The 23,644-nt window shown below is 38.2% G+C and overlaps 1 long non-coding RNA gene across 1 annotated transcript; it reads right to left on the reverse strand.

Moving 5' to 3' along the window:
• Nucleotides 1-7,076: 7,076 nt before the first annotated feature.
• LOC103098413 (uncharacterized) lies at nucleotides 7,077-22,205 on the reverse strand. The gene is made up of 2 exons (XR_001628133.2): nucleotides 22,175-22,205; nucleotides 7,077-7,571 (listed from the first exon to the last, which is right to left on the reverse strand). It is a non-coding gene; the product is annotated as an uncharacterized LOC103098413 (long non-coding RNA).
• Nucleotides 22,206-23,644: the final 1,439 nt, after the last annotated feature.

Below are 23,644 nucleotides of genomic sequence, written 5' to 3' on the forward strand. Positions count from 1 at the left end.
TGCTGATATAGTATTAGGATGCCCTCTGACCATAATGTGCCTGCATGAGGTCAAGGCATTGTTATTAAGACATAGGACACAGGCATTTACTGATCAAAAGATTATGAGATACAAGATAACCCTATTGAATAATGAACATATCATGTTAAAATGCTATGGAGTTCTTAATCCTGCAATCTTTCTCCCTGATTTGCCAACATCCAGAGGCCCTTTACACAATTGTACATCTTTAGTGTCCATTGCTGATAAACCTTGTAATGATTTACTAGATACCCCTTTGGATAATTTGGATTTAATATTATTTTCAGATGGTTCTTCATTTATGAGGGATGGTGTGTGCTATACAGAAGCTGTGGTAGTTACTGAATTTGCTACTTTGTGGTCAGCTTCTTTACCCTATAATGTAAGCACTCAAGGTACAGAACTCACAGCTTTTAAGAGGGTCATGATTTACATGGACTTCCGTTATGCATTCGGCATATGTTCCGTCATCGGCATGCTATGGCTTCAGAGGGGATTCTTAATATCAGCTGGAAATGTATTGCCAACACAGACCTTTTTACTGAACTTCTTTCTGCCCTCTAGCTCCTCAAAGCCATAGCTATTGTTCACTGCCCTACACTCACACATGGCACTGACCCTGTCTTTAGGGGAAATGACCAAGCAAATACTGCTGCAAAGCTAGTGGCTGTAGAAGGCCTTGAATTAATTTTAACATTAATAACCATTAATGAGTTAAATTTATCACTTTCCTATAATGAAAAGGAAGTGGAAAAATGGAAGCAAAAATTTAAAGCAAAACAGATTAATGGAGTATGGGTGTCATCTGAAGGAAAACCCCTGCTCCCTAGAAGTTTTTATCAACAAATATGCCAATCTGTGCATAAAAATGGTTATTTTGGCACCCAGGGCATTGTGGACTCTGTTAAAAGAGTATGGATAGCCCCTGGTATTATAAAAATTAAATTAGTATCTAGTAATAAAATTATATTGTTTTATGAGGTTTATTAAGGATTATTAGAAAATCAAGGATACAAAATAATAACCACATTTGTGCCCATGGCTGATTAGCCCATTCATAATCCCCATGCTTAGCTTACTTACTACATCATTGCAATGGCCGAGAGAGAGGTAGGCGTTACTGCCCGTTAAATACTAATTGTGATCTCACACAGGTAGAGACTCAGGTGAGATTATAGGGAATTCTGGGAAATACCAAGGATTTCTGGGGATTGAAGTCTAGGGTTCAAAATCTCCATTTTACAGTATAACTACTATAGCCTCTAAAGAGTGTACAGCCCGTTTTACCTGCCAAGCACATAACCAAAATACCTTTTGTGGCAAAGCCTTTAGTGGATGTCCTCTTGCTTACACACTGTTTGAGCATTTACAAATTGATTTTATCTCTCTAGCAAAAGCTGAACGGTATAAATTTTGTCTGGTCCTAGTCAATCAGCTGATCATGTGGCCTGAAGCATTCCCTACTATTTGGGCCATTGCAGCTTTTGTTACCAAAGTCCTTTTGAAAGAAATTATTCCTCATTTTGGCCTGCCAGCACGTATTGATTTGGATAGAGGAACTCATTTTACTGATTCAATCTTATCACAAATTCATACATGTTTGGAGATAACTCCTAAATTCCATACACATCATCCCCAGAGCTCTAGCCACGTGGAAGAATGAATAAAGAACTTAAAACTATGATTGGCAAATTGTGCATAGAGACTTGTTTAAAATGACCTGAAATTCTAGCTCTGGCTAGAAGCCAACCCAGAGGTGATTTACACATCTCACCATTTGAAATGTTATTTGGACATCCACCTATTCAGGCACAACCATTTACCCCTGCCTATGCATCATTGTTAGGAGGGGCTATTGCCACATATATCAGACAATTACAAACAAAATTGTGAGAACCCCATGACTCTGGAGCTGCTGTTCAGGCAGGCCCCATAGACTTCTCGCTTCATGATTTAAACCAAGGTGATAGAGTGTACATAAAGAATTTCAAACATACTAGGTCAACTGAACCTGCTTATGATGGACTGTTCCAAGTCCTGTTGACTACATGAAAGCCATTAAAATTGGGGAGAGGGACTCACGGATTCATTGTAACCATGTAAAATGAGTACCTTCTATTGATAGTGAATAATTGCCTGTACCGATTGTATTTGACTATTGATCATGATAAGACTTCCCTATTGCTGGATCTGTACTATTTTGTTGCACTTTATTTATTTGATCCTTGTACTTGAAAAAAATTATAGGACTTTTGCTCAATGAATATGTCTGAATCAAGGAAAAATGGACCACAAAAGAGAATAGAAGTTGACCTGCAAAGTGCCACACAAAAGGTAAAAGGTAAAAGAGCATTCCTATGGGGATTGATGATATTCTGTGCAAAGAGCACAAGGACTTGATCATGTGTGAGACTCGATGTTGTGGTTATTTAACATGTGTTAAATGCAGGGCTTCCTTGTACCACATGCTCTATCTAGCACCTAACATCAATTGTTCTGGCTCCATTATCCCAAAAAAAGAAGAATAGGGTCAAATCAGGGAATACTATTTCCCATTTGTTTGGAGATCTAGTCTCTTTTTCTATTTCCTTTCATTATGTGGCAACTTACTGTAGTCCAGACTGCTAAATTGGGTTAGTGCGTGATAGTCGTTACAGGCTTATGGGACATGGATCGCTATAAGAACCTGTTGTGATTTGTGAATTTTTTCCCCTTTCTAGAATTTTTCATGTTTTTTATATTCTTTATTTCACTCAGAGGTTATATTTAATTTCTTTGGATTCCTTGATTTTTTGATAATTGATTCATATACCTTATGACTCAACCATGTATCCCTGTGTGATTCCTATATGTATCCCTGTATGTCCTTTACCAAGGTAGCCCAGCTCTTGGATGGGTGTTCCCTTTTGTGTCCATTATAAAACATCAGCCTCTTACTGTTATTCCTGTCTGGGACTTCTCATTTTCTTTGTTACCATTGTAAAGCCAATCAACTATATTCTCCCATCCTCAGTCCCCAATTCCCCTAAAAAAGTATATAAGTTGCCCAAATTCTGTGAGGCTTCAGAGTTGTTAATATAGCACAGTTGGCAAATCCCAGGGGTTGATATCCAGAGCAACCAAAGTCTCGGCGTTCTATGTGGGTTTGTAGCATGCAGCTCTGTGTGGAGGCCTGAGAGGAACTTGCTGAACCCCTTTCCTTAATTAAAGAAGTGTTTTTTCTGATTATTTAATAGTTCTGTGTTTTTTCTGGTTTAACACATGCCTAATTTATTATGTTTAGCCATTCCCTAATTGATTACTTTCCAGATCTTTTTTTAAATGACTATAAATAATTTGTACATATGGGTCCTTTATAATTGTCTTTGATTCTTTGGGGGGGTATATGCCTAATTGTGGTAATTTTGGATCAAAGGGTATACACACTTTAATAACTTTGGGTAAAATTCCAAATTCCTTTCCAGAATGGTTAAACAAAAACAAACAGTTCTACCAACAGTGCATTAGTGTATCTGTTCTGCCACAAATATTCTCCCAAACAATTGCTTTTTCTTTCTTTTTTGCTTTAAAAAAATTATGAAATTTACAAACATCAACTAAAAAAACTTCTATATATACAGTAGAACAAAGAGGTTTGCACATAAAATGCAAATATTATGGGTAGCTTGTTTTTCTTTTTAACTATATAATACATTCAACATGTTATTTTCACAGTTGTCCTACATGTTGGTGATTCCTTCTGGTCTTCCTTCTGTTCTCTTCTGGGCTTTTCTCCGCCCCCCCCCCCCTTTATTTTATAAACCCTTACCTTCAGTTTTAGAATCAATACTAAATATTGGTTCCAAAACAAAAGAATGTGTAAAGGATAGGAAATTGAGGTTAGGTCACTTGCCCAGGGTTACACAGCTAGAAAGTGTCTGAGGTCAAATTTGAAACCAGGACCTCCAGAGTTTCCAGGCCTGGTGCTCTATCCACTGAGCTACTCAGCTTCCCCCCAGACATAATGAGCATGGAAACTCCAAAAGGGGTCATAAAGAGTCAGACATAACTGAAAAAAAAAAAAACTCAGTTGAAAGGTAGGAAGATTTTGAGGAGGTAAAATAATGAGTTTATGGTGAATTTAAGATGTCTACAGGAAATGATCTTCTCTACTAGCAGCAATGCAATGATCCAGGACAATTCTGAGGGACTTATGAAAAAGAACACTATCCACATCCAGAGAAAGAACCATGGGAATAAAAATGCTGAAGAAAAACATATGATTGATCACATGCTTCAATGGAGATATGATTGCGGATATTGACTTTTAATGACCACTCTATTGCAAATAGTAATAATATGAGAAAGACCCCAATTGCTTAGCTCTTACCCAGTTTTCTGCCTTGGAACCAATTCTTAGTATCAGTTCTATGACGGAAGGTAAAGATTGTTTTTTTTAAGTCCATTCTATTTGGCAATTAAAAGACCATTTGGTAGTTTTGGAGAAGTAAGTTTTATTTTATTTTATTTTCAATAAATTTATTTTTCTGAGAGATCAGTTTTAGTTGAAAGGTGAATTTGGAAGCCAGATTGCAGAGAGTTAAGAGAGTAGTAAGAGGAGAGGGCATGCTTATTGTAGATGGCCCTCTCAAGAAGTTTAGCAACTAAAAGCAGGAAAGCTATGGGATGACTTCTGGGATGGAGAGAGAACATTTTTTGAGGATGGGGGAGAAGGGTATGTTTTTAGGCGATAGGAAAGCAGCCATTAGAAAGATAGAGATTGAAGATAAATGAAAAAGTGGGGATGATAATGAAGGCAATCCACTGGAGAAAAGAGGGTGGAATAAGATCACTTGACCATTGAATAAGGATTGGCTAAGGCAATCCACTGGAGAAAAGAGGGTGGAATAAGATCACTTGACCATTGAATAAGGATTGGCTTTGGCAAGAAGGACCACTTCCATTATGTGAGACAGCAGTGAAGGAGAAAATTGTGCCAGAAGGCATCCAGAAGATGTGAGATTAGAAAGAGTGGAGGAGAGGGAGCTCTGGGTGAACAGTTTCAATTTCAGTAAAACTTGGTTGAGAGGACAGGGGAGGGAGAGTCATGGAGGAAGAGGATGAAAATGTTTGGAAAAGTGGCTAGTGGTAAATGGAATTATAAATTGATTTGGGAGGTGCAAAAGGATTGCCTAGGAGTAGTCAGAGTCCAGTTGAGGTTCTATAACAAATTTGTAGTAGACTCAATCAGCACCACAGAGTGATTTTCTCCATGTTTGTTCAGTGGTATATGTGAAGGAACAAAAACAGTATATGGGGAGAGTGATCCAAGGTTGAGGCTTGGCAGGACATAATCAGTGTTATAAAGGATACGGAAGCAAAGGACTCCAGAGGATAATGTAGAGCTGAACTGGATTACTAAGTGATCCAGATAAAGGAAGGAGGTAAGTATAGATAGAGCAGAGTTGATTCCTAAGAGAGAAAGAAGAAATGGAGGGATGGGATGTCATGGTATGGAGGAAGAGCAAGGTTCGATCCTGGAAGGCAGAGGAAGAGGTAAAAAATCAATAGATTGTAACCAGGTAAGAATTTCAGAGTTCATGAATATGGAAGTGGTGCATCTATGGATAAGGACAAGTTCATAGGTGTGATCATCTTTGTATGTGGCAGAGATGGAGTGCAGGAGTATATCATGGGAAAGTCAGAATTTGAGAAACTAGGTGAGGTGTTTGAGAAAGTATCTCTATATCTATGTATGTATGTATATATTTGTATCTATATCTAACTATATATATATATATGTATATTTATGAATGTCTGTGTGTGTGTGTGTGTGTGTGTCCCCAAATGGGAGGACTGGAGTTGAAGAAAAGAAAAAGATTGTGAGCTGTTGAGGTTTACAGAGCCAGGTACTGAACTCATAAGGGTCTATAATTGCTGGCTACCAGGATTTTGTTTGGGTAGTATACATGGACTATGTGAATCAAAGGAGGAGAGATCACTGGATAATGGCGGTAGGTGAAAACCAACCAGCAATGGCCAGCAAGGAGTAATGCCAGCTCACTTGCCACTAAGTCTAGGGGAATGAACCAGCAAAATCTATTAAGGTGTGTGAAGTGTGAATCAAACTTTCTTTGTCTATCAATCAGCAACTTTTAGTTTAATCAACCAAAAACTCAAAATACTCCTTAACACTTTGTTAGCCATCAAGTAAGAGAATTCACAAGTCACTTAAAGAGTTCAACTCTCAGAAACTCAGTCAGAAATTTGTGAATCCTTTTGATAACAGTTTACAAAGTACATCTTCAGAGGATGAGAGATGTGAATTCCACAGACACTGCCCCCCTGGGTAGTACTAGGCAATTTGGAAGCTGTGATTGGCCCCTGTGAAGAGGGAAAGGGACAAGAAGTCACTATAGAAGTCCTGAACTTCTTTGGCTGAGAGCAATGTTCTGGAGGAGAGTCTTCTGCAAGCAGTCTTCTGGAGATAGTCTTCAGGAATCCTCTTAGACCTGAATCTGGAGCTTGGAGGATCTTTGACTGGTGACCTGCCTCTTGGAGGTAACTTGGGACTTGGACTGCCTCTTGGATGAGTGAGTAGCTGGCCTTCCTTTCCTGGTGTCTGGAGAGAGATTAGTTTCAGAGAGGCCTTCCCTTCTTGGAGGAGGCCCTGTGAGTAGAACTCCAGGGCCTCTGGTGGAGGATTAATAAGCCCTGTCAGGCTGAGTCCAGGACCAGAGCAATATTTAGTGTGATAGGCTAGACATGTTCTCTACCTTCTTTTTGTATTTCTCTACTTTCACTCTTTCCACCCTTTATGTAAATAAAAGCTATTAAAAGTCATCTTGACTTGAGCTATAATATTTTAAATAAGTGACCACTATATTTTAGAATGTTCACATATTTTAGATAAACCCTTAAATGTAATTCCTTATTGGTGTAAAATGCTTTTAAAATATTAATAATTCAAAAATCTTATAGTCTATTAGGCTAAACAGAGTGGAAAACAATTCAAAACAATGTTTACAGACATTTAGCAAATTGCAATGTAAATAATAAGCAAATCAAACAAGGTCTTTTGCAAATATTTATTTTTAATATACATGTTCACACAATAGATTAAAAATATGCTTTTCATTATGACCACATATTGTGATCTTCATAGCCTTTGAGGGTTTTTTTACATTTTCTTTCTTTATTCTGAATTTACACAACAAAAAAAGAGAGCATCTCCATATACATGGCAGAATAAATGTAACTGGAAATCCTATCAATGTCCTACAGCTGAATGAGGCCAGGGCAAAGTTGGTAAGAACAGAAAAGAACTGTGTGACCCTGGGCAAGTCACTTGACCCCCATTGCCTAGCCCTTACCACTCTTCTGCTTTGGAGCCAATACACAGTATTGATTCCAAGATGGAAGGTAAGGGTTTAAAAAAAAAAAAGAACAGAAAAGGAGACTGTCAGGTTCTTCCAGTCTCTTCAGCCTCAAGGACTCTGTTATTGCTTCAGGTGCTTCTGGATTCCAAATTTGGGAGAGAAGATGGATGATGCCAATCCCACTTCAGGAACCTGGAGAAAAAGATCCAGGGAAAAAGCAGATATAAAAAGAGCTGGTAGTCTCCAATCATGTCCCTATTTGTAGTTTGCTACACTAGAGACTGGGGACCTTGTCTTTGGGTAAGATCTAAGACTTTCATTCTCTCTCTTTCTCCCTCCCTCTCTCTCTCTTGCTGAGTTTATTATGTTTAATCACCTCACTCTAAAAGGGAGAGTTCTTTTATCCTTTATTATTACTGTTCAGTCATTTTCAGTCATGCCTGACTCTTTGTGACCCCACTTGGGGGTTTTCTTGGCACATAGACTGAAATGGTTTGCCACTTCATTTTCCATATCATTTTACAGATGAGGAAACTGAAGCAAACAGGGTTTGAACTCGGATCTTACTGGCTCTAGGCCTAGTACTCTATCTATTTTGCCACCTAGCTGATGTTTCTAGTAATATCCTCCCTCTTAACACCCCTCCCCATCCTCTTTTGTTTCCTTATTGACTTTGATACCTTTGAACTAATGCATACCAAGCTATGTTTATGTTTCATCTTCCTTTGTCCATTTAAGATAAGTATGATTCATTTAAGGTCTGTTCCTTCCATCCTTTCCTCCATGTTTGCATATTTTTATTCTCATGTACTTCAATTATGATAAATAGCAAGTTCTTTCTTCTTCTTAGAGCAGCTAAGTGGTGAAGTAAACAGAATGAATGTCTGGAGTCAGAAGAGTTCCTGAGTTCAAATCTAACTTCAGACACTAGTTGGGTGACCATGGGCAAGTCACTTAATCCTGTTTGCTTCAGTTTCTCATCTGTAAAATGAGCTGTAGAAAGAAATGGCAAAACACAGTGGTATCTTTGCCCAGTAAATCCCAAATGGGCTCACGAAGAATCAGATATGACTCAATGTCAACCTACATCTTCCTTTCTACACTGGTGTATTTCTTCTTTTGCCATCCTTCCTTGTACCCTCAGAATAGAATCAATCTCCATGACTTCTGCTTTTCTTACCTTGCTCCCTCAATATCCTTTAAAAAGACATTAAGGTTTCTCTTCCCTCTAGCACTAAGTTGACATACATTCACTTTTAATTGCTCAGATAAATTATTTTTCTAAGTTTCTCTGAAGGAGTGACATAATGAGAAAAAGAATAAATATCAGAACTCCTAAATTTCTTCTCCCATCTTTTTTTGGCAGCCACATGGAGCAGTCACAGTGTTTGTGTTTCAAAGTTCCTACTCAGCTCTAGTCTTTTTATCAAGTCTTTTTTTCCCATTTGCATACAGACACAAATTTTTACATTTGTTTCCTGATATTTTGTGATCCAAATTATCTCCCTCCCTTTTTCCCCTTTCCCCTTCTCAAGAGCAAGTGATACATCATAAATATTTGGAAGTCTTCTATTCCATAGGCAGATGAGCACAGAAGTCCTAAGAGAGGTAGTACCTTCCATGCCACCATTCCTGCTTCTAGCTTAACCCTTATGGCCATAACCCAGGGAATCGACCTCTATGGAGAAAAGGCCAGTTATCCCTACCAACTGATAACCAACTGCCACATACAAGGCTAGCAAGCTGGCCTAGCTACAACAGCAATATAATAATAACTAACATTTATATAGCACTTACTATATGCCAGACACTATGCTAAGTACTTGATAATCCTTATCTCATTTAATCCTCACAATAATCTTGGGAGGTAGGTGCTCTTATTATCCCCCTTTTATAATTGGTGAAACTGAGGCAAACAGGCTAAGTGACTTGCCCACGGTCACATAGCTAGTGTCTGAGATTGGAATTGAATTCTAGCCTTCCTGACTCTATTCACTGCTCCATGTGGCTGCCAAAAAAAGATGTGAGAAGAAATTTAGGATTTCTGGTATTTATTCTCTTTCTCATTATGTCACTCCTTCAAGGAGTCACTAATTTTGTTTTCTTTTGTGTACCACTTCTGATCTCATTTTCCCAACCCACTCAAAATGGCAGGTAGAGTCTCCAGAGAGCAACTGGAAATATCTCCCTTTGGGATTTTAGGGGTAACCTTGAGAGTTCAGAAATTGTAATATGTATATAATTAGTATACAAGTTCCAAAGTAGGGCAGTGTATAGAGCACCAGGTCTAAAGTCAGAAAAACTTATTTTCCCAAGTTCAAGTGTGACCTCAGACATTTACTAACTAGATGAACCTGGGCAAGTCATTTAACCTTGTTGGCCTCAGTTTCCTCATCTGTAAAATGAGCTGGAGAAGGAAATGGTAAACCATTCCAATATCTTTGCCAAGAAACTCGCAAATGGGATAATGAGTTGATACAACCAAAGAACTAACAACAATTTCCCAACCCCCTCCTATCCCACTTCTGCCATCTCCAATCAGTTAATCGGTTAATATTGATCAGTTTTGTTTTGTTTTTTAGAAGGATATTTCCTGAGAAGGTATAGCAGGACAGAAATACAATAACTATTTGTATACTTTACCCTATGTACATACTAGATGCCTAGAGAGTATACTCCAACTTGTAGCAAAAAGGTCCTGAGAAGGCAGCTAAGTTGAAAAGTAGATGGAGAGCCAGTTCTGGAGATAGGATGCCCTGCATTCAAATCTGACCTCAGATACTTCTTGGCTGTGTAACCCTGGGCAAATCATTTAACCACCATTGCCTAGCCCTTATTGCTCTTCTACCTTGGAACATACATGATAGAAGATAAGGTTTAAAAAAAAAAGTTCCTGAGGCACATATTTAGGGAACACATGGAACGAAGGGATACCTCATAACTCAGAGTTCCTATCAATTGCATTTCTGGATGTGACATCACTCCCTTGTTCAACTGGAGGGTCTCCTTGACAGATCTGGTGTCTTGGTTTCTCAGTTGTTGGGCTGGGTAAAGATGCTCACTCAATTGCTATTTTATTTTATTTTTTTCATGTTATCTAATTTATTAATGTAATTTGAATTTTTGTAACTTCCAAAAATGAAATTCTATGTGAAGCCTTAAAGGATTATGACTATCAATCTCATTTAGGCATTTGCTATAGAAGAATCAGAAAGAGGTAAAGAATCATATTGCAGGGAAAATAGCCTTCAGAGAATCCCAAACTGGCAAAATCTCATACTGAACACCTGAGCATTTGATTCTTTCATGATTGACCATGTTATCCTTTCCACAGAATTTTAGAGAATTGGAAGATATCTCAGAGATCATCTACTACAATTCACAGACAAAAAAAAAATTTCCCCCAAAGAAGGACCAACAAGTCCTTGCAACAACTCTTTTCATGACAACCCTGGTTCAAATACCAGCTTGTACACTTACTAGCTAGATGACCCTGGCTATATTATTTCAACTGTTGGTGCCTCAGTCTCCTCATCTATAAAATATTTGATGGCCCCTAGTTGGCCCTCTGAGTTCTAAATTGGATTCTCTGAATCATTGTCTCCTTTCTATTTCACCAGAGAATTTTTATCATCTCCACTGTTGCCTAGGTGGTCTTCTTCCTCTTGACTGGATTGAAAAGAATGTTAATTGCATCTTTCTTTTAATTTTTTTGATTTTTTTATATTCAAAGATATTTATTTTCCCATCAATTGCTATTTTTAAAAGGAATTCTTAGTTCAGGCCTTGAACTGGTCAATTAAAGGCAAACTCAGGGAATGAACACAAATAAGGAAATAAGACAAAAGAAGTTTACTGGCACCCCAAAGCATTGGGCAGTTGAAGTGGGGCCAGTCTTGAATTCTAGCTCCAAGCTGCTTTTATAAGACTGGAGTAAAAAAATGTCCATATGATCATATAATTGATGGACATTTCAATGAAGAGGTAAGATTGGTGTCTCCTTTAGCTGCTTTACATGATGGCACCATTGGGAGATGGGATTAGTCCTCAGGTATTGGGAAAACTCTGAAGGAAATGGAATTATAGTTATCTCTTCCACATCTTCAGTTGGGTACCCTTTCTGAAGTCTGAAAGTCTGAAATTTTTTCATTTTCTTTTATAGGGTGTTTAAAGTACCTTATTGTAAATTTTGGGTTAAGTATGCATTTGGGGTTTCTAAGCTTTTCCTGGGTCATCTGCTGGTCTTCACATGTCAACTGTGGCTTCTGCAAAACTCTTCCCCCCCTCCCAAATTTCCATTTAATTTATTTTGCCAATCAGTTATATATCAGAACCTGTGATGGGAAAATCACAATGGGATACTCTAGTCCTAAGGGGTTGGCGCCTTCTGCAGGCTAACTAAGCACCATACCCAATAGTGGAGCAAGGTGCTGTGCAGTTGTTTAGGTTCTTCTATGAACTTGGCTGCTAACATACATTGCTACTGACTCTTCTTGACATATATATATATATATATATATATATATATATATATATATGAAAGCCTTTTCTTCTAACAGTCACAAGACCATAGCATGGTCCTTCCTGTCTCCTCCTCATTCACCTAACATCAAGAAAAAATAAAAACAAAAAGGCAATAAACACATACATGGTAGCCAAGCTTTTAATGAGGATCTTGAAGCAATCCTTCTCACATGAAATTTGACAGGTAAGAGAATTAGAGATCATCTAATTTTATTATTAGAGATCATCTAATTTAATTAGATCTGAACCTTTAGTATGCACACTCAGTATTTGCTTAGCCTCTATAATGTCATTAGTCTTCCTGGCTCAGCAGCCAACCAACTTGACTTTTCATCAATCCTCACCTCTCAGTCAGTCTTGACATAAAAATTATTTCAATGTTGGCAGCTAGATGTTACAGTGCTTAGAGCACAGGGTCTGAAGTTAGAAAGACTCATTTTCTGAGTTCAGATCTGGCCTCAGACTCTTAATAAGTGTGTGACCCTAAACAAGGCACTTGATCCTGTTAGCCTCAGTTTCCCCATATATGAAATGTAGGGCAATTATTGGAAAACCTTGATCTCAGAAATTTGAAAAGCCTAAAGGAGAAGGAAATAGCAAACCACTCCAGTATCTTTGCCAAGAAAACCTCAAGTGGGGTCACAAAGAGTCAGACACAACTGAAAAAAGACTAATTAACAATATTTCCATGTATTTGATTGGTAGTAGTTAGAGAATATTGAATGAATAAGAATGAAGCATTTATTGAACATTTAATATGTATGTACTGTTTAACCCATTAGGAATGGCAAATGATCTAAGGACTGGGCCCTTTGAAGGGTTAAAATTTTTGGTCAGGAGAACAGTTTGATAAAACACAAAACAAATTAAGTTTATTTTGAGGAAAGTTCAGATAGGAGATAAAAAGGAGAAAAATGAGAGTAATCTTATAGCTATACCTAAAATCCCAATCTTAACTAAAATTTCTAAAAAACCCTAAATCTATCTGCCTTTGAGGGCAGTTTCTTCTGCAAGAGCCAGCCCAGGCCTACTTTGCCTACACTGACTATCTAAGAATTTAATCACTATCTACTTACCTACCTAAGCTAATCAATAAACATTTATTTGTTTAAGGCTGTTAAGACCTTAAATACATTTTCTCTATCCCCATCTGTCAGTTAGTCTCAACTGCCAGTCTTAGAGACACAGAGACAGTCTCCTGCTCCCTAGGGAACCCAGAGACAAAAGCCCCTTCCAACTGACACTTTTACTTATATCCCTCCTTTGTCTCCTAGGTAACAGAACCTTCAACTCCCTTTCACAAAGGTTGTCAGTTAACTGACTCTTACTGAGAAATGTTTATGCTCCTCTGTCTCTTAAAGGGACAGGGGGAGAGATTAAGAAATCTTCTTTGATAGCCCTCACTGGCTAGTCACTCATCACATTCTTTTTTGTTATTTTCCTAGTTTAGTTTTTTTTTTTAATATATTTAAATCTTCCTTCATTGTGGCCTACTTTAGGCTTTTCAAATTTCTGAGATCAAGGTTTTCCAATAATTGCCCTACAGCCCCCTGATTGGGGAATGGCTAAACAAATTGTGGTATATGTTGGTGATGGAATACTATTGTGCTCAAAGGAATAATGAACTGGAGGAATTACATGTGAACTGGAACAACCTCCAGGAAGTGATGCAGAGTGAAAGGAGCAGAATCAGGCGAACATTATACACCAAGACATACACTGTGGTACAATAGAATGTAATGGACTTCTCTACTAGCAGCAATGCAATGATCCAGGACAATTCTGAGGGACTAAGTAAGAATGCTATCCACATTCAGAGGAAGAACTATGGGAATTGAAACACAGAAGAAAAACAACTGCTTGATCACATGGGCTGATGGGGATATGATTGGGGATGTAGACTCTAAAGGCTCACCCTAGTGCAAACAACAACAATATGGAAATAGTAAAACCCAGTGGAATTGTGTGTCAGCTATGGGAGGGGTTAGGGGAGGAGGGGAGGGAAAGAACATGAATCACGGAACCATGGAAAAATATTCTAAATTAATTAAAATTTTCCAAATTAAAAAAAATAATTGCCCTAAAGCCATTGAAATGGTGGAAGGTCCTCTAAAAGAATGAGGACATTCTCATCAACTGATGTGACCTTTGCTGTATAGATAAGATTAAGTTTTTTTCCTAAGTCAAGGCAGGGAAAGAAGTCTAGGGTAACTCAAGGGTGAATGATCCAGGGTACTAAAACTCTGGCTAAAACTTATAGCCTTAACAGGTTACCTAAAGGCATTAAAAAAAGGTCAACCCTGGGGGCAGCTGGGTAGCTCAGTGGATTGAGAGCCAGACCTAGAGATGGGAGGTCCTAGGTTCAAATCTGGCCTCAGACACTTCTGAGCTGTGTGACCCTGGGCAAGTCACCACACTTTATCCTACTGAGCAGACACATTTCTACATGTGGCCCTGTCTACCTAAGCCAAATCCTTTCTCTTCAAACCATGAAAAGTTCCATCTCTTTTCATCCCAATCTCAAACATAAGGCCCATTTCTAAACTGGTTTATTCCAAATGACCTCAAAGTTCCCTATGATTCTAAATGCTAAAATAAATAGATACAATGAGAATATTTTCCACATCAACATTATGCAGCTTTTCTTAGGTTGTAAAAAACATTGTCAAAGTAACAGGCCTTGCCAATGTCCTTTTGAACAGTTTTCAGTTTTTCTGTAACCAAGAATTGCAGCTGTCTTAAGCTAGTCTTAAGGTCAAAGCATTCAAATTTAAGAATAAGTGTATGTGATTGCTCTAAATGTTGTGGGAGAAACATACCCAAGTTTGTATGTAGTAGGGTCTAAGGGCAAGTAGAAGAGCTAATGGCATAGCAGCTCTCCAGGTGTGGAGTAGTAGTCACAGATGTAGAGTAGTAGCTCCAGCTATAGAATAGTAGCTTCTTCTATAGAGTATTGGAGATTTATTAGGGTCTGGGAACTAGCCATCTCTCATTCCAAAGAAATCTTCACCTTTTCCAAAAACCCTGGAAAATGGACAGAGCCAAATTCAGGTGGAGGTGTGTTTTGGAGTTTGATATGTATCTCATAGGGAATAAGGAGCATGCAAAAGTCTGAGGGATTCTTCTGGGATGCCAGAGCCCCCCAGTACATAGGGGCTCTTGTTCCCCATTGTCCACCTTATCATCATTTATCATTGTCATTATTTATGTCATCAATATATAATAATAATATAAATGTGACAAAGGTCTCCCTGACCTTCTGGAATGAGAATATGGGGTAGGGGTGTTTGCTATATTGGAGGACCATTATAGGTCATTCATTTTAAACAGATTAGTCAAAAAACTACAGAATATTACAAATCCAGTACATAGAATGGGTACTGATCAATCTGAAATTCATGCTTGACTAATGTTGAAACAGATTTTGTAATTGATGTTTAACTAGCACTAACTGGTGAGAAATACAAGATTTTAGAGTACGAGGGTCTTGTTCCTATTACTACCCCTCACTGCCTGCTTGTCTGTCCACATCATTAAAGGGTCCTGATTATCAGTATAAAAATCCAATATTATATATATTGGATCTACCTTCTCAAAATTAAATGATCTCTAATGGGTATGGAGAGAACATTTACATTTAAAAGTACATTATTGTGACTTTTAAAAGTTATTTTGTAATTTCATTTATGTCCAATTCTTTGTGACCCTTTTGGGGTTTTCTTGGCAAAGATACTAGAAGTGGTTTGCCATTTCCTTTTCCAACACAACTAGTAAAGGTCTGAGACCACATTTGGACTCAGGTCTTCCACTTTTTTCTTTTTAATATCTTTACTTTCTGTCTTAGAATCCATACTAAGTATAGATCAGTTCCAAGACAGAAGAACAGTAAGGTCTAGGCAACTGGGATTAAGTGACTTGCCTAGGATCAATCAGCTAAGAAGTGTATGAGGCCAGATATGAACCCTCCTCTCTCAAGGCCTGGCTCTTTACCCACTTAGTCACCTAGAGCACCTTTATTGCTCACTTTTTCAAAAATAGATTGCAATCTCATCTAGACTTTGCTTGCTTCCATGTACTGATCAAATACTTGAAACCTTTGACAAATTCCTTTCAGAGTTTTGATAAAGTCCTTAAATGTTATGGAAATGCTTCAGGGATATGTAAAAAGCAAATAAACCATAAGACAAAAGACAAAAGGGACAAAAGACAAAAGACAAAACTAGTCATTTCATCAATAACAATAGAAGTTGGAGAATTGGCCTGGGGAATAAGAATTTGGAGATCTGGATTTGTATTCTAAATGAGGAAGTGATTTCCCCTCTGTGGATTTGAGTTAGTTTTCTCTAAAATTCTGTAAAATTATGAGATTATACTCAGTGATCCCTAATGCTTCTTCCAAAGGCAGCTGTTGGTACAGCAAGCACTGGCCCTGGAGTCAAAAAGACCTAAATTTAAATCAAACACTTATTAGCTATGTGACCCTGGGCAAGTCACTTAACTTCTGCCTCAATTTCTTAAACTGTTATTGAGTCATTTTTAGATATGTCCAACACTGATTCCATTTGAGATTTTCTTGGTAAGTATACTGGAGTGGCTTGCCATTTCCATTTCCAGCTTATTTGACAAATGAGGAAACTAGTAAGTTTTAAATAAGTGTCTGGTGCCATATTTGAACTCAGATCTGGTGCTCTAACCACTGTACCACCTACTATCCTTCCTCACTTGTAAAATGGAGATAATAGCACCTACCTTACCGGGTTATTTTGAGGACCAAAAGAAATATTTGTAGTGCTAATAGTGGATAATATATAAATGTTTATTCCATTCTCTTCTAGCTCTAAAGGGAATTTCTGAATTCTGTTTAGCCTAATGTATAGTTTTATGATTAAAATCTATAGGAAACATAAGATGAATCAATTTTAGTTATGGCAAAGAATCATCTTAATTTCAAAATGCAAAGAAAGATCAAATAAACACCTGGAAAATATTTCTGTTTTCTACAAAAAGTTTTAATGTCTCCAAATTAACCTTTTCTTTTTTGTTGTTGTTGCTGTTCAATATTCATTTAAAATTTTTTCATTTTTTTACATGTCAGTACAATTCTTTTCTTTTTTCATTTTTTTTTTGTTGTCATGCAAAACACACTTCCATTATTGGTCATTGTTGTAAGAGCAAAGTCCTGCATAACCAACACCCCAAAATAAAACCAAAAGTACACTGATGTGAAATGTGACTCCAATAGATCTTTCTCTATAGGTGGATAGCATTCCCTGTCATAAGTCTTTCAGGATCATTGCATATCAGATCATTGCATTGCTGAGAGTAGCCAAGTTTTCACAGATAATCCCCATCTAATAATGCTGTTATTGTGTACATATTCCCAGTTCTGCTTATTTTGCTCTGCATCAGTTCCTGCAGATCTTTGCATCTTTTTCTGAAATTATCTTGCTTATTGTTTCTCAGAGCACAATAGTATTCCATTACCAAAATGTACCACAATTTGTTCATCCACTCCCCAATTGATGGACATCCCCCATAATTTCCAATTCTTTGCCACCACAAAAAGAACTACTATAAATATTTTTTTACTAGTGGGTGCTTTCCCCTTTTTTATTATCTCTTTAGGATACACACCCATTAGTGGCATTGCTAAATCAAAGGGTATGAAGTTTTATAGCCCTTCAGGTATAGTTCCAAATTGCCTTCTAGACTGTCAGTATAATTCTTAATAGTTAATAGTTTTCTGATGTTTTACAATCCACATTCTCTCTCACCAAGATGGCAAGTAATATGACATAGGTTGTACATGTGTTATTATACAATACATATTTCCATGTTCATCATGTTGTGAAAGAAGACATATTGCTTACACTAGAGAAAAAATTCATGGAGGAAATAAAGTGAAAAATGGTATACTTCAATCAGTATTCAGAATCAGTTCATTCTTTTTGGTCATGGAATCCCTTGGATTTGTCCTGCATCCTTGCCTTGTTGATTAACAGTTAATTTATTTGATTATTGTAATTTATTGCCATTACTGAATACAAGGTTCTCCTGATCTGCTCATTTCACTTTACATCACTTCATACTTCATATTTTGTTTTGTTTTTCATGATCATCTTGTTTGCCATTTCTTATGGCACAACAGAATTCCATTACAATCATATTACCAGAACTTTCTCCAACTGATGGACAACTCTTCAGTTTCCAGTTCTTTGCCATCACAAAAGAAGCTGCTTTAAATATTATTGAACAAGTGGATGCTTTTTTCCTTTTTCTTTGGTCTCTTTGGAAAACAGATCTAGTAATAGTATTGCTGGGTCAAAGGGTGTGCAAAGTTTGATGGCCCTTTGAGCATGATTCAAAATTGCTCTCCAGAATGGTTATATCAGTTTACAGTTGCACCAACGGTGTTCAAATTAGCCTTTTCAAGGAACTTTGTCTTTTGAAGAATTTTTTGTCACATAATTCAGTGTAATGGTGGGTTAGGGAAGCTGTTATAATTGACCAACAGGTGACTATGCCCTAGTGAGTGAGTGAAGTGGGAGGTCTGAGTGGAATATGACTACCAGGATCTCTCCCTCTGCAACTCACTAGGGCTGGTACAAGAGGGTATTTCTCCGGAAAGATGGGGTTCCCGGGAATGAGCCATCGATGATAGCCTGAGAAAATGTCCTACTCCAGGGTAGGAAAGCACAGATCCTCTGGATTCAGAGTCTGGAGGGCAGGGGTCTGATAGGGACAGCATATGGTTGATTGGTATTCCTTAGGTTCTGCTCCCTCCATGTCCCCCTGAAATGATGGTCCTCCTTTTATCTGACTGCAGTTTAAATGTAGTTTAATGTAGGTAAAGTAGCAAGAGTCTGGGATGGGGTAAAGGCTCAAGGAAGTCCCTAACTCTAATCCCCCAAGGTCCTTCTCTCTGAATAGCCCTAGGGCCAAACCGGGTATTCCCCTTCCCTACCCCTCGATCCTTAATCTATCTAAGGTATACAGGTATGACCAGGATTGGATTGAAGCAGGTATGAGTGCAGGTCACTGGGGATCAGCTCAGAGGTCGTCCTTGCCCCTCCCCCACAAGTCCAAAGGGAGCAGAGTTTTCCTTCCTATAAGGTTGACAAGGGCTGACAGACAACACCAGGGTTCAAGATGTCATCTTTCAGGGCAATCCTCTCAGCTGGCTTTGGTCAGGCTAAGGGGTTCCAAGTCTCAGATCAAAAGCCCCTCCTCTTCCTCAGTTCATTCCCAGAATCCCTTGCTTCAGCTCCAACTGTCTGGCCTGTCCATTCCATTTTCTCCAGCTCTCCGTTCTCACATCAGTCTTGGAATAATATAATTTAATAGAGAAAGTGCCAGATTTGGAGAGAACTACCATAGACTTTTCCACATAGTCCTTATAGATTTCAGTTAACCAACCAGCAAGGGTTTATTAAGTGCTTGCTACGTGCCATAATTCTGCTTAAGTACTGGGAATACAATGAAAGGCAAAAACCTAAAAATATTTCTTCAGGAAAATTATAAACTTTATGAAGAAACATTGGAAGACATTTTAAGGGGCAGCTGGGTGACTCAATAGCTTGAGATCCAAGCCTGGATTTGGGAGGATCTGGATTCAAATCTGACTTCAGATACTTCTAAGTGTCTGTGTGTGTGGCCTTGGGCAAATTACTTGACTCCAGTTGCTCCCTTTCTGCCTTGGAAGTGAATCTTTTCTTTTTTTTTTCTTTTTTTTTTTTAATATATTTTATTTGATCATTTCCAAGCATTATTCGTTAAAGACATAGATCATTTTCTTTTCCTCCCCCCCACCCCCCATAGCCGACGCGTAAGTCCACTGGGCATTAGATGTTTTCTTGATTTGAACCCATTGCTTTGTTGATAGTATTTGCATTAGAGTGTTCATTTAGAGTCTATCCTCTGTCATGTCCCCTCAACCTCTGTATTCAGGCAGTTGCTTTTTCTCGGTGTTTCCACTCCCATAGTTTATCCTTTGCTTATGAATGGTGTTTTTTTCTCCTGGATCCCTGCAAGTTGTTCAGGGACATTACACCGCCCCTAATGGAGAAGTCCATTACGTTCGATTATACCACAGTGTATCAGTCTCTGTGTACAATGTTCTCCTGGTTCTGCTCCTCTCGCTCTGCATCACTTCCTGGAGGTTGTTCCAGTCTCCATGGAACTTCTCCACTTTATTATTCCTTTTAGCACAATAGTACTCCATCACCAACATATACCACAGTTTGTTCAGCCATTCCCCAATTGATGGGCATCCCCTCGTTTTCCAGTTTTGGGCCACCACAAAGAGCGCAGCTATGAATATTTTTGTACAAGTCTTTGTGTCCATTGTCTCTTTGGGGTACAGACCCAGCAGTGCTATGGCTGGGTCAAAGGGTAGATATTCTTTTGTCGCCCTTTGGGCATAGTTCCAAATTGCCCTCCAGAATGGTTGGATCAATTCACAACTCCACCAGCAATGAATTAATGTCCCTACTTTGCCACATCCCCTCCAGCATTCATTACTTTCCTTTGCTGTAATGTTAGCCAATCTGCTAGGTGTGAGGTGATACCTCAGAGTTGTTTTGATTTGCATCTCTCTGATTATAAGAGATGTAGAGCAGGAAGTGAATCTTTTCTAAGACAAAAGATAAAGGTTTAATAAAAGAAGGCAGCATTTTAAGTGATGCAAAGTAGAAATCAGAACCAAAGGGACAAATTTCACACTAAAACTATATCATTTTTTATCCAGACTTTTGATTTAAATTTTTTTCAATTAACAAAAATATTTTTTCCATAATCATTGACTAAAAAGGTGGTGGGGAGTGTAAAAAAGACCCTTTTAACAAATATGCATAGTCAAGCAAAATAAATTCCCACATTAGCTATATCTAAATTATACCATTCTGGATCCAAAGCCCATTACCTCTCAGGTTGTGGGTAGCATGTTTCATCATGGAATTTGGTCAGTAATTGTGGTAATCAGAATTCTTAAGTCCTTCACAGTTGTTTGTCTTTATTTATATGTTATTGTATAAATCCCATTTTTTCCTACATTAGTTCTTATAAATATATCTAGATTTCTCTGAAATTGTCTCTTTCACAAATTCTTACAGCACAGCAGTATTACAATGGAGCAGCTAGGTGGCCCATCGACTAGAGAGCAGGGCCTGGAGTCTAGAGAACCTGGGCTCAAATCTGGCCTCAGATACTTCCTAGCTGTATTATCCTAAGCAAGTTCCTTAACCCACATTAGTTGTTACAACGACAGAAAGTAAAAAATAAAAAAACAAAAGTATTACATTACATTCATATACTATAATCTGTTCAGTTATTCCTCAATTGATGCGTACTCTTTTTTTTTACCACTACAAAAAGAACTGCTGTAAATATTTTTATATGATTCTTTTTCTCTTTCTTTGATCTTTTTGGAGGTATAGGCCTAGACACAGTATTACTGGGTAAAAGATTTTACATATTTTAGTCACTTTGGGGCCATAGCTCTAAATTGTTTTCCATATCAGAACATTGTCCAGAAACTGGGAAGAGTTGGCCTTTTAGTATGACCTGGCAAAACCCAGAGTTCTCTCTTGGTCCTCTTCCTTCCACCTCTTCCTTCCAGTAAAAGCATGGCTTAAATAAGAGGTGATTTCCAACTTTGTCTCTTATTTCTACTTTTCCTTGTGACAAGGGCACTATCTCTACAGTGCCAGGGTGGGATGGAGAGGATGGGTTGTGTCCTTCCCCCCAACCCCACTCCTACTTCCAGATGAAGCATTGATTAGAGGGGCTTGTGCCTGGGACTTTGGGGGTCTTTTCCCCTTTGTGCTTCCTAGTGTAAAGTACTTATTACTACAAGAGAAAGATTTGCAAGCATGTGCAAGGAATGGAAGCTTGAAGATCTGTAAACTAGGAAGATTCCAAAGGAGAATGTGGCCAGGAGGAGGCAGTTTGAATAAGCTGGAACAAACTGTTTTTACTCATCTCTTTCTTCCTTGGACCCTGAGGAAGGAGCTATCAGAGAGTTACTCTACCTTTCTGGTTATTGGCTTCTCATTGAAAGATTTGTGGCACAGCTCTGAAGATCTTTTCAAGTTACTAACAATATCCCTTAAAGACTATTCAACCTTACTTACTCTTGAATTTATAATAGATTAGGGAAACCAAAATTCCTTCTCTCCTATCCTCACTCCTTTACACTTCTTCCTTAAAAATAAATCCCTGTTTTTCAGTATTTTATTGAGAGGTTAGTCTGTTAGAAGCTGCTGTCAACTTACCAACTCTGAATCACTGTTGAAACCATCAGAAGGAAACAGGAAGTGGGTGGGGGGAAGAGAATTGAGAATTCAGTCTCTCCTTGACCTTATTTCTTAGAGTCATTGTTCCAGCTTTTCTCTTTACCTTAAATACCCTAGTAACTGAGCCTCCAACACACTAGGTGATTGAAAAACCTCCCCAAAATTGTAACCATAGTAGTAAGTTGTTACCAAATCTTGTTTGTTTAAAATTTGTTTCTATTGAGTATGTGCTTGTAAAGGTTCTGGGTTTAGCATTCATAGTTTCTATGTGTAGGAAATAAATACCTGTCCTAAACCTGATTCATAAGGAATATTCAGTACTTTTCTGTTTTTCCTTTTAGTGAACTCATTGTGAAGTATGAATCAGACTTGCTTTTAGTATTCCTACTTAGCAAGTCACTTGCTAAAATGAGTGATAACTCCAGAATCCAACAAGTAAGAGAATTCACAAGTCACTTACTTAAAGAGTTCACCCAACAGACCCGGTGTTCCACCTACATAGTCACCTCCAAGAGGGGAAGGCCTCTCTGGAACTAATCTCTCCAGAAGCCAGGAAAGGAAGGCCAGCTACTCACTCACCCAAGAAACAGTCCAGGAGTCAAGGTCCCAAGTTGAAGCCAAGGTCCAAATCCAGAGTCACCTCCAAGAGGCAGGTAACCAGCCAAAGCTTCAAACTGAAGACTACTCTCTAGCCAAAGAAGATCAAGACTTTTATAGTCCTTTTTGTCCCTTTCCCTCTTCACAGGGGCTAATCACAGATTCCAAATTGCCTAGCACTGCCCAGGGGAGCAGTGTCTGTGGGATTCACACCTCTCATCTTCTGAAGATGTAAACTGTTATCAAAAGGATTCACAATTGATTTAGTTTCTGAGGGAACATAGTTAATAGATACTACAAAAATAAAGATCCAGCAAAAGGGACAAAAGAATGATCAGACATAAAGGAGAATCAGGAGAAAGCAGTGTCATGAAAGCCCAAAGAAAATATCAAGAAGGTGATCAATAATGTCAAAGACTACAGAGAAGTCAAGAATGATGAGGATTGAGAAAAGGCAATTGGTTTTGGCAATTAAGGGATCATTATTTGGGATGAGCAGAACTCAGTGTCTTGAGAGCCAGGTCCAGAGACAGGAGGTCCTGGGTTCAAATCTGGCCTCAGATACTTCCTAGCTGTGTGACCCTGGGTAAGTCACTTAACCCTTACTACCTAGCACTTTCTGCTCTTCTACTTTGGAACCAATACACAGTAATGATTCTAAGACGGAAGGTAAGGGTTTAAAAAAATCATTGGTAACTTTGGAGAAAACAGTGTTGGTTGAACAATAAAATGAAAACCAAAATGAAGAAAATTAAGGAGAATGAGAAAAAAGGAAGTGGAAGCACCTGTTATTGATTGCTTTCTCAAGTTTAGCCATAAAAATGAGGAGGGATATAGGATGATAGCTATCAA

This window comes from Monodelphis domestica, chromosome 2 (assembly GCF_027887165.1).
Source record: "Monodelphis domestica isolate mMonDom1 chromosome 2, mMonDom1.pri, whole genome shotgun sequence".
NCBI lineage: Eukaryota > Metazoa > Chordata > Mammalia > Didelphimorphia > Didelphidae > Monodelphis > Monodelphis domestica.